Raw genomic sequence first — 12,479 nt, 5'->3', positions numbered from 1 at the left:
CCTATCAAACCGGCAGGCAGCAGCCTCGCCCGCCAATAAGAGCCAGGCACATGCAGGATCCAGCACATGCTCGCTGCAGCTTCCACCCAGCCAGCCCAGCGCTGCTTAGCAGGCTGCTCAGCTAATTATAGCTGCCTGCCCTAGCGCCGAGCTGCTCAGCCACCCCGCGCCGGGACCTGCGGCGTGGGCAAGTTGCACCTGCCAGCCAAAAGCACTGGGATTTGGGGCTGCTATTCAGCCAGGTGCAGGAAAATAGTAGCAACAACAATTTCTGTGTTTTGCTGTTTTGGCTTTTCGCCCCTACCCCAAAAATGATTTGCCTCTGAGGGGGTTGTACCAGTCTCTGAAAAAGGGATATATTTAGGAGTGTGCTTTCGGAGCTGACCACTCGTGGTTTGGTGTATCTATCAGAGTGAGACAACAGGACATAAGCAGTTGACTGTCAGTAGGGATTCTCGTTTTGAATGCACACATTACCAGCGTGATACCCACAGTAGGTCTCAGACTGATTTATTTACTATAGTTCACAATCTACAAGGCAGACCTTTTACCAGCAAGGTACTAAATGCACACTTTCAGTGCACAGTAGCCCTACAGAAGTCAACAGGACCACCTCTGTCCTTACCATTTACACATGGGCAGATATTCAGATGACCTGAGGGCTTCTGTGTGCACTGGCACAGGAAGTCCTAACTAAGCTTTCATGAGGCTTTGGTGGAAACGCCAGGGAAATTTTTGCCATTATGCAAAACAACTGAACTCATTTGGAAAATACTTTCAGTGAGCCAACACTCCTTAGAAGTATGGGGAACTTATTCAAGTAAACCTTACGTGCATCTTATAAATATGCAAGTCCACAAAAGTAAGGAAAGTTTTGATCTAAGAGAGCATCGCATATTAGAAAGATGCCAACAGTTCCTACAGTTATTCAGGATACAGAGTATTGGGTAAATAATAACGAAAAGAAGATACGAGCAGTGCAATTTAGTATTCCTGAGCAGTATATTACGATAAATCTTCTTTCTGATCAGCACAACAGAATTCTGAAGTCTCTTGTTCCTCTATGGTTCATATATTCACTTGTTCTATAGTGGCCAAATGGTTTCTAAATTTCACTGTCAGGATGGAAATACACAGTTGGTTTTTCTGAAGCGCCAGGTAGCTAAGCTGCCTCGCATGAGACACAGTAGATTTTTCAGGACTGATATTGCCATAGTATCATCATAGTACAGAATTAGGTGTATATAATTTTAACACACATTGTTAAGAGATGTTCCACTACATTACACATAAAACATATCCATAAACGTTACACTTACAAGACCCAATTCAATAATGAGTTTCTATGTGCCCACGTTGGCATTTTTTCCAATTCTTTATCAGCACCATACAGTATCAGGTACAGTCCAAGTACACGATAAAGGTTGTTCATAAACATTTATCACATTTTTACTTCAGTACAAAAATTATGTTTGCTACTGCATAAAATGTTACCGATGGAACAAGACTTCCATGTGGTAACAGTGCAAGGCCGTATTTATTGATAATATGCAAATAGCTGTGTCACAGCTTTCTTAATCTGCCACAGAAAATTGCTCATAAAAAGAGTCATTCTGTGCTAGGAGCAGACTTCATTTCTATAAGAAAAATATTCTCAAAGCTATATATTGCGAGAAATAAAAATGAAATGCAAGAAGAGTGACATTTTGCCCCTTGAGTCAACTTTCAGTCAACATTAAGTTTTGTGTTGCAATAAACTAAGGAGTTTATTTTATTAAGTCTTCCTTTTCGGATTACATCATCTAAGGAGCTCATCAATTTTTATAAACCGTGCTTTTTAAAACTCTGTGGAATATTCCAAGTTTCTCAGCAGCATGGCTTGAATCCAGAAAACTATATATTTCATGAATAACAGCAGGGGGCTGTTACACACAGGTTAAAAACTTAATTTAAAGAGAGTTCAGGAGATGTGAATCCCAGTGAAGAAGATTGACAGTTCTTTGCCGATCGGATCTACAATGACTTTTCTAACAACATTTTACCAAAGGTAGCAACAGGGGAACGAGCCTGAGAGTCTTGACCCTAGTCCTCTGATCCAGCTGCTGGGGCTACTCCTGTATGGTAAGCAAAGACAGACACACACAGGAGGCTCTAAAGGCATTCCTTTAATTTAATCCACATCCACAGACCACCAGGCCACCTTATGACAGGTGACAAAAAGACCCAGAGTCCTTTAAAGATTAATTAATTAAGTTTCAGCTGCATGTCCCCTGCTGGCCCAGCAGCTCCCCAGGCCCTCACAGACCCCTCCTGCACAAGCCCAGCCTCCTGCCTCCTTCCCATGAGCTGCTGGTTCTGAAAGAAAATACAGAGAGTATTCTTTTTTAAGCTGTAGTTGGAGGTCAGCCCTACCACATCCAACGTGACATGGCGGCTCAGGTCCTCCAATACAAAGCTTCCTGGTTGACAATTGCAAATCTGGTATTTCAAGAGACATTTTCTGCAGCACAATGAGCACTCACGAAACCTCTGTGGTTAGCTTAACAGGCCAGCTATAACAGCCTGAATTTCTGTATCTATTCTGTCAGTCACTTCTACCTCCTCAGACAATCTGCTGGGAAAGGGAGGTGCAGGGAACAGCACCTCGGGTCTGATGTTTGGAGCCTGCAGTTCATGAGGGCAAAGGCGGTCAGCGAAAACCCCTGCTGAGCACAAGGCAGAGCTCTGCCAGCATCCTTGCTGCCCGTGGTGACCGCACACAAGTGCCTGGATCACACATAGGACCTGTGACAGGATACAGCCACGAGTATGCATGCCAGCTAGGGAGGCTGGGAGAGGTTTCCTGAGGACACAGTAACAAGAGGCTTCACAGCCCCATAAATCTCTGTTGGAAGTGAGCAAGTTGTGAAAGGTAGGCGAGTTGGCCAATATTCGGCAGGCTTTCATAGAAAGCAAAAGCCTGTCCCTGGCACAAAAGATCCATCTGGGCTAAACTTCGAGTTTCCTGCTCCTCCGCATGGAAGCAGAAGGGCTCTACAATACTTTTAGAAATGAAAAGCAAGGTGGGCTTTTTCCAGCCCTGTTCTTGACAGAACAGTTTCAATCAACATTTTCCAAAACCATATGGTCCAATGCAGATGCCCATCAGGGAGGGGAGAAGAGAGGAAAACCTATGGATATGATGAATTGATATGACACCAAAACTGGATCTTAAAACTGAAAATTGCCTAGCTTGCATATTAATAAATTTTACACGTCATTTAGGCACTTTTAAGTGAGTTAACAGATGCATGTCTATTTTCGTAACAAAACTTTTTCTGTGCTATGAGAGCTTTTTTAAGTACTTAAACATACAATGGTTTCAATTCAGAAATATTTTAAAATTATACGAAAAAAATCTGATGTGCCTTATGACTGAACAGGTTTCACTCCGGATAACAGTTAACTTTTGACTTAAAAAATACCAAATATTGCTTGGAAACTGCTATGGCATTTACTTAAATGGCTTTTGCAAAAATATAGTAAGCATATGGAATGAAAATGAGTTGAGTAAAAACGTTGTTGAATCAACATACTGCATTTCTAAAGGCAACAGTGTGTGTATTTCCAAGCTGTAGCCTTGAGAGGATGAACTGAACCAATTACTCTAATGAATATTTTACTTGGCTTGGTGCATTCATTAGACTTTTAGAAGAAATCAAGCTAAACCATCCCATGGTTATGTATAAATAACAAACAACAACAACAAAATGTTAAGATTAATGTATATTGTTTTTTGTTTTTTTTTTTTTTTTTTTTTTTTTGCATTTAGATTACATGATGTAGGGTTATTTTTTTCTTTCACAAGTTTTTCTGTATTTCAGTTTTGATTGTCACAAAGATTTATCTAGCATTATTTTCTTTCTCTTGTGGAAACTACCTTTCATTTCACAGTAGTTACTTGGTGTGTTCTCTCCCTTCTCAACAAGTACTTTAAGTTTAGGCAGATTGGTGGTAAATGCACCACGAACCCCATCATCATTCATGGAGGGAAATAAAACACAAGCCTAGTGTTTGCCAAGTAAACTTTTCTCAGGAAGTCAAAAATATTAGGCTTCAAGTTTGTCACTTGGTGTAGAAAAGCCTATCTTCATTTTAAGGAGCACGGGGACATTTTGTGAATTGATCCTAATCTAAATCTGCTAAGAAAGCAGTTATCTGTACAGGTATGCATACACATACATAGAAATAGTACTGATCAAGTTTCAGAATTAGTAAGTTAACATCCACATTTTGAGCTCTCTTTTCAAATATGCTAATTATATCCGTAAGTGTCCTAGACTGCTGCTTTAGGTGCTTAAGAACAGGTAGCGAAGTCCCAATAATCAAACCCACGATTCCCTGCAGGACACCACTAAGACTGATTTAAAACCAACTTTTTTTTTTTATTATTATTATTTATAGCATTCATTTTTCCCCACAGCATCTCAAAAAAGAAAAATTGAACCCTCCTCCCCCACCCCCAGACACACTCTGAAGACCACCACCATCCCTTACCTCTGCAGACATACACATTGGCAGTATCTTCACTGAAAACCCGGCTGACCAAAATGAAGACATCAATCTGCCACTACCACCTCTGAGAACCACGGGAGGAACAGTCAAGCTGTCAGTAAGGTGTGTTTCATCCTGCCCCTGATGGATGCCTCCAGTACACACAATAAAGAAGGATCTGAAGTGAAGCCTGTTGGAAGTTTACTACTCTCAGCACTTAGACTTTGCCCATACATCCAGACATGGGAGAATGCAGTATTGTTCTGGTCGCACCCTAAGAACACAGAAATCCCAAATTCAAATGATAAACCACTTAAAGGCTCTATGTCATCATCCTGAAATAAATTTCCTGTCACACACCACTCCAACATCTCCATGTCAGTATTAAGCTTCCATTTCTCCCCAAGATCCTTCTTCACTGTAATGTTTTCTTCCACCTCTATACCATATTTCTGCAATCACATCAAACTACACAAACATCCTTCATGTCCTTTTCTCTTTCTACTCCACTTACTTTTCTCTACTTTTCCTCACAGCTGGGTCCATTAATTCCCCTTTCTCTGATCTGAGATGCAGTATGAGCTGTTAATTTTGAAGTACTACACATTTGTGAGCACAACCAAGACTTTTAGAAGACTAACCTGTGCCTCTTAGCACTTCACAACTTCTGTCTATGGCTAGATGGCCATGAAGCTGGTGAACCAGAGAAACGGACCACACTGCTCATCGATAATACAATAAGCATAAAAATAGTCCTAAATAGTGGATCCATATAGCATACACTTGACTTCCATAAAAACAACGATCATGACCTCAGTGAGCCAAAAGCTGTAAAATACATTACAGAAATAGCCTCTGCCTTCAACAGTCAAGTGAAAGAGATGCATTAGCAGAAAATATCAAACAGGTTAAAAATAAACAAATTGTGACTTATGTAAGATTCTGAAGTCATAACATGAAGTATAATGGTAGCAAAAGTCAATTGCTTAAAAAGACATGGGAGGTTAAAACTACATTGGAACAGGCCACAAGGGGGCTTCATAAGTGGGGATACATTTTTGTACTCACAGTGGAAAACAGGGATCCCAAGAATATCATTTAAGCCAGAAAGCTGACAGACAAGTACAGACCTGTTCCTGGATTTTCCTCAGTGGTAGCACAGGAGGAGAACAAACAAACATGCATTGTAGTAAGTGCACTCCAGTAACTCCACAGTATTAATCTTCATCACCACTGCAGGCACTTTCTTCTCCTTTTCTATTTAGTATCTTCTTCACTATGACCGGCTTACTGCAATCCGTGACACAATCCGATCTAACCAAGACATCTATAGATTGGCCCAGGAAAACTTTAAATGCAAGTCTTCCATCAGAGGACAGGTGTAATTTTTCAGAAATGCTATGTTACAAACAGCAAAAATAGCTGAAGAACGAGGTGCAGCATTCCCTCCTTTGAAGGAAAAATTGTCAGACTTGCTCACTTCTGTAATTAAGGATGTTATTTCCAATTCTGGGTAGAAAGTGCAACTCTGTGGCTTTCTTTGATCTTCTGTGATGACAATGAAGACCTATCAAGCTCTCTAGAGCCCATTGTTTTGTTTTTTGTTTTTTTTTTTTTATTCTTCAAAGACTGTTTTCCGCTCTCTTACATCTCCCTACCCAAGAAGATGTTTATGTTGAGCTGCAAGACACAACTAGAAAGCAAGTCAAGGTGCGACTGTCAGAACATGAAGTGGTTCTTCGCCGACGCTAGCGCATGCAGGCACCCACTCGAAAACCATCCCACTGCCAGCGAGCTCGCTGGGAGCTCAGAGACGGCAAACCTTAGAGACTTCAAGTCTCAGGTCCACACCCATAATCCAGAGTTTCAGAGCAACTCTCAGATCCCAGAACTGTACGCAAGAGCTGAATATATTCAGCACAATGAATCCCAGATGAAAACTAGCTTTGTATGGCACTGGTTATCATTTCAAGGCTAACGAGTCTGAAGACAGCCTACTAAACTTCAAGCCTTTTTAGTACAGTGTAAAATAAATTTAGATCTCAATGTTAGAAAGACTGTAAATTTAATGACTAGAAATTGTATCCATATAAAACCAACAAGTGTGACACTCTGTACAGAACCCAGTCTCACAGTCTTCATACAAGAAACCAGAAGCATTTTGCCGGCACAGATGAAAAAGCCTCTCCAGGAAGAGAGGCTTAATTATTTAATGGAGCGAGGCAAAAAGCCCTTGTACGAATAACTCTTCAGGACTTATTCCATACAACGTTCCTGAACATGAGTGCACTTATACCTTGGGCAGCCTATAGACCCAGCAGCTGCAAGTTTGTGGGGCAGATAAGATCCCAGACCCTGCTTCCAAGTCTGCTTGTGGCTTTTAGCCAGTGCTCTAATGTAAAACGTGCAAAGAATTCACATAACTAGGGTTATGAAAAATTAGTATAAATGAAGACAGATGAATGCCCGACCCTAAAGCCTGGAGACTCACACCCCTTGTTTTCTCCCCCTCCCTGACCATTTGAACAGATGCTCCCTTTCCAGCACAGTTCTCCACCTAAAATGAGGGGACAGTGCTGATCCTGTCACAACCAGCACAGGAGCTGCCAGCAGGGAGTGCTCTTAAAAAGATGGCAAATGCACATCAGGGGAACTCAGCAACATCCTGGGGACAAATCACTTACCGGTCTGCCTTCTCAAACCCTTCCTGGCCAGAACAGCAACCATTTTCTTCACCTTCCCCTCCTAGGCCTGCAGGCAAAAAATGCTGCTCCATGTCCTTGAAGCACATGTCAGCATGGCATAGGAACCTCATTCAAGTCACCAGCTGTAACACCATTGCCATCAATGCTATTCAGGTGGCCATCCAGAGGCTCATCCTCGGCTGGGGAGTCCCAGACCAGATGGTGCCTTTTAGCCCTTCATCCCAGCTGCAAATCCCCAGTGCTTCCAGGATAAGTTTCTAAAAACACGGGCATCGTGATCTTCAGTCTTACATTTAAAAAAACGAAAAACAAAAACCAAACAAAAAACACTACCACCACCACCACCACAAAGCCCTTTGACATCCTGGCACTGTAATTTATCATTGCTGACTACACATCACTTTAGTGGGCATTTATTTTTTTTTGGCATGAATTTATGTCAACATAAGATTAGGCATAATGCAGGCTGATGGTTACAGGTCTGAACCTAGTCTTCATGCAGCAGGTATGCAGCGTCTTTTCTAATACTGTACACTGTAAAGGACAGCAAATTTTTTTTAGATCATTTGTTTCCTGCTTCCTCAAGCGGATGATGTCTCAGTGGTGAGTCTGAAAATCCCAAACATGCCAGAGGTGGAAAGGGAAGTCAATAACACTGTAATAACATAACATTATTATTATTATTATTTTTTTTTGTCTCTGTAGAAATTAGGTACAAAACCATGGGAAAATAAAACCAAAAGGCAAGTGGTCAAAATTAAACGAAGTCAGAACTGGAGCTTTCAGTCACTCTCAAACATGCATTTTCTGCATGCTCTGTAATAATGTAGTATTTAGCCAAACAAGAAAATCCCTCCATTCTCCCCAAATGTCCCCTTTAACCAGGGTCTAAAAAAGAAATTGTTTCAAAGCTAATCGGCAAATAAAACAGGCATTGATATTTTCAAAGCAAATTCCAGCTGGCTGTAGTCAAAACATAAGCAGCATAACCACAGTAAAAGGACTGCTGGAGAAGGGAAACATGAGGAAATTTCTAAGTTGCATAAGTGTTTAACATTTACTTCACCGTACGTAGCATTCATATTTATAACAAATTTATGTATGACAAAAAAACATTATTTCTGTACTCAGCTGCACCACCACATACAATCCCACCAGATCCCACCCGCTAACATAAATATCCTTTCTTGGAAGGACCAAAGGGAAGCAATATAAATAACCCTATACACAGGACAGTTTTCATACTGACCCATCCAGCACATAAGTTATAGTGTACGCATGCCTAACCTGCAAAATCTAATCATTTGTCTCATTTAAAGTATTCAAGTTACTCTGAATACTTACAACCACACCATTTATATAATTCTGTATCTGTTTCATTAAAAACAAATTGAAATAGCTCTGAAATACTGATGCTCAGAAGACTTTAGAAAGCTCATTTTCTCTTTAGGCACTTACAATATAATCATTTCTTGTGAAAAATTAATACAGTACTTCAGGAAACAGTAGCTTCTACTATTGCTTTGTGTCTCAGCAATAAAATGAGACAATCATATTAAACCTATGAACACTTTTTTTTTTTTAATCCAACTTTATAAGTTAGTGTAAAAATTGACTAGATTCAGAAGTCCCTACTCATTCAGCATGTCGGATTTAAATTAATGTTCACAGATCTGAGCATGCATGAAGATGTCCAAAAATTATCTTTCACCTTTTGCAGTAATTACAATTTTTTTTGGCCTCTGTATACATACTTCAACAGAAGAGAGCAGCTGGATTAAGTTCAGAGACTCCAAGTCTTCCGTTGTGTACTACAGTATCTCACATCAAGTAAATAAAAATACAAGAGGAAGAAGTATCAAACCGTGCTAACTGGGAATACATAAAATGGACCGGTGATTTAAACAAAAAATATCTATCTGTAGAAGCTGCTGGTGGTGGAAGAGATGCATAGATACACTTGAGAAGTTTGTTATGTCTAAAAAGCCCAGAACAACAAAAGCAAGAGGAAAATGAAAAAAGCACATGTCCAAAAGACAGGAGGGCAACTAAATCCACACCTAAGAAATATCAGGAGGCAGAGAACTCCAGAAAACAAAGCATGCCTGCCAGCTGGCAGTACCTCTTCACTCACCTCATCAACTTGCAAAGCCTGCTGGAGGCAAATCTACAAAACTTGTGACGAAAACCAAAAAAAAGTTACTGTTGCATATATTACTTGTATCTTGCTACTACAACTCTCAGGGGAACGTGCCTGTAACTACTTACAAACAAAATTATCCATACTAGATCCTTCCCAGCAACAAACACAAGCAGCAGTTCAGATTTGCTAGCTGTACTTCTAGCAGTGTGGATGTACATTTTTTTTTTCCCCCCTTTCTTCTCTTTACACAGATAAACAGTCTTAATTCTCATAGTCTTCAAGGCAGCCAGATGGAAAAACAGTATTGATTTCTTGCCTGAACCTCTGGAAGTCAGCACTTGGATCTTGTGAGCTAAAAAGGCAGACATCCCGACCCATGGTTAAGTACTGCCGTCTGTAGCACATTGCATTTCCTCAATGGAGGAGGAAAGTAGTTAAGGCTGGGGTCTGGAAATCTCTGATCTATCTTTTACAAACTAAAACTATGTACTTAAATTAATTGGTTCCCATTTTCTCTAGGAGTTTCACTTGCATCACTTCATTGTGCATTTCTTCGAGTGAAGACAGCCTGAATCAAACCCCTCTGGGACCATCATCTTGGCAATGACGAACCAGCAGAATGAAGGTACCACTGGAGCTGGCCCATATCAGGGACACCACAACCAGGGCAGAGCCCACAGCAAGTAGCAGAAGGAAGGCACCTCTTTTTAATAAAAATATCACCTCCAACTTAAAAGAGTTACCTGCTGGCAGGTATGGTTAAGTATCTTGTGTTTAAAGGTACTGTGAAAGAAGCTAGAGGACCTGTTCTCCACATCCCCTGACCATCAGCGGAAAGAGCCTTTGAAGAGCCTCTCTCATGAGAATACTTGGGAACGCTTCCCAGGTTGTTTGGGGTTTTTGATTTTCTAAACATTGGCGAAACTGACTGTAGCTTCCAACTGAGAAAATTAAGATAGAAACAAGGATAAGAAGCTAGAACAAAGCTAAATATAGGTATAGTTACCTGATGCTTTAGATAACTGGTGAGTCATTCGAGTACTTGCACTAGAATTAAAGCATTTGAAAATTAAAGGGTGCTGGTGCTCAATCTATAGAAGAATGGAAAGCTATATTACATGCATATCCAGGCTTCACCTTACAGACCTTAGTGCTTCTCAAGATTACCCACATTTTATGCTACAAGACAAATCCATTTTGTTCTTTACACAAAGTTCTTTAACAGAAGGAGTACCATTAATTTGAAGAGACTCAAAATATTAAGCTAAGGAGATATGAAGTAATCATCATCCAGGACTCTATATAAACACTTTCTTCTGCTTCCCTTAACATTGAAATTTAAAACCTTGCCTGTGACTAAAGTGGGTGAGTAAGAGCACTAACTTGGCAAAGATCATAAGCAATCATTCAAGAAAAATGTGATCTAATACTTGTAATTTGAAATTATCTTGCAATCTGACTTACAAAATAAAGAAAACAAAAATATCATTCGGATGAGTCAACATTTTCATTACAGGCTGCCTATTATAGTGAAAACTCAAGTGAACAAGCATTGCAAAAGAACGTGTTCTTATAGAAATGGGTTATCAAGATGTAACTTGAAACAGTCACAAATTAAGCATGGGGTATATAGGTTTATCCATTCCTTTGAACCTACCTGTTCTTATTAGTAGAACACCAAGGTGAAATACAACGTAAATATTAGAAAGCCCAACGGAGGACAAAACCCCTGCAGGAATAATCCACAGGTAACAGAAAACTTCATCTAGAATTGATGTGAATATATCAAGCTTGGATATGAGAATAATTAAGTTTTAATGCCAAGCAATTCTAGGCAGAGATAACTTAAATCACACTGAAGTGACTGAATAGCTTTTGGCTGAGGTCACTTATCTAAGGCTTGCTCTCTGCTTGAATAGTTCACCACAGAGCGCTTCTTATCACATACTGTTTGTGTGACACATGAGAAAATACTTTCACTCCTCTGGAGGCTTACAGCACCTAATCTAATATAAGTTACAAATTGTGGCTGCAGCAGGCAGAAGCACTAAGAGAGAGTGAGTCTTTTTTTTTTTTTTTTAATTTTTTTAAACACTATTAAACAGATCTATGCATAAACACGTCTCTTCCTTGAAAACACCTTATAGATCAGAAAATTATTTTGAAGATGTTGGCATGTCCAAACCAGGGAAGGTTGATATAGGTGGCAGATTATGCATTTATCTAGCATAAGCATTTATGCTTATTAAGTCCATTAAGAACCCTGTTATTAAGGAGTTTATTAACTGCTAGGATAACAAGCTCTTCTAATGCAACTGCAGGAGGACTCAGGAACAATGTTGAAAAATGAAGTCAACTACCAATGAGCTCAACGAAAAAATGATTTTCTATTCTTTGCATGCTTACAGAATTCATACAAATCAGAGAGCCTGGTACTAGGTTCTTGGGAAAAAAATAAACAGGGTTTATTTTCATTCACCACACCATCTAAGAAACTCCAAAAAAATCAAAACAATTAAAAATAAACTGAGATGAAGCAAACTATTTCAACAGGCCTGAGTAGAAACATTTTGTCTTATCACACAGCAGGTAATTCTGGATGACTTACCATGATAAGCACCATGACATCAGCATCCCTACGGAGGAATAAGGCCTATCTTGAAAAGCTACATTCAGTGGTGGAACAATGCTACTTCTGGCAAGTTGGGCAACAGCCCCAGAAATGGCAACCATGGTTGTAAAATTGCAGGAAGCCCATTTAAGACTCCCTGTTTAACATGTATGGAGAGCTTTCCTCCTCCATGAGGAGCTCCTTCCAGAGCAGAGAATGAGGAACCCCAGCTTTCTGAGCAGCTCAATGCCCCATACTGATACAGGTCAGCACTAACCAAGGCTAAGTAAAAAATCCACGGCAGGCCGGCAGGCATTTAATGCTTGAGATTAACAGACAATTGCTCAACGTGACCTACTGGCCCCATTTTTGTTTGTTTGTGTTTTTTTGGTTTTTACATCAAGTCCATTACGCGACTAAGTCTGGCAGATGCAATAGTAGGGTTATGCCATCTAATGCCTTAAATCCATAAACTTTCCCACTCTGG

The 12,479-nt window shown here is 40.1% G+C and overlaps 1 protein-coding gene across 4 annotated transcripts in view; it reads right to left on the bottom strand.

The window, feature by feature from the left end:
• Positions 1-12,479, bottom strand: part of FAM110B (family with sequence similarity 110 member B) — a 114,782-nt gene that overhangs the window by 63,192 nt on the left and 39,111 nt on the right. The gene's annotated exons all lie outside the window — the stretch shown is intronic.

Source organism: Aythya marila (genome assembly GCF_965140915.1).
Source record: "Aythya marila genome assembly, chromosome: 2".
Taxonomy (NCBI): Eukaryota; Metazoa; Chordata; class Aves; order Anseriformes; family Anatidae; genus Aythya; species Aythya marila.
This window is presented reverse-complemented; position numbering and strand designations above follow the sequence as displayed.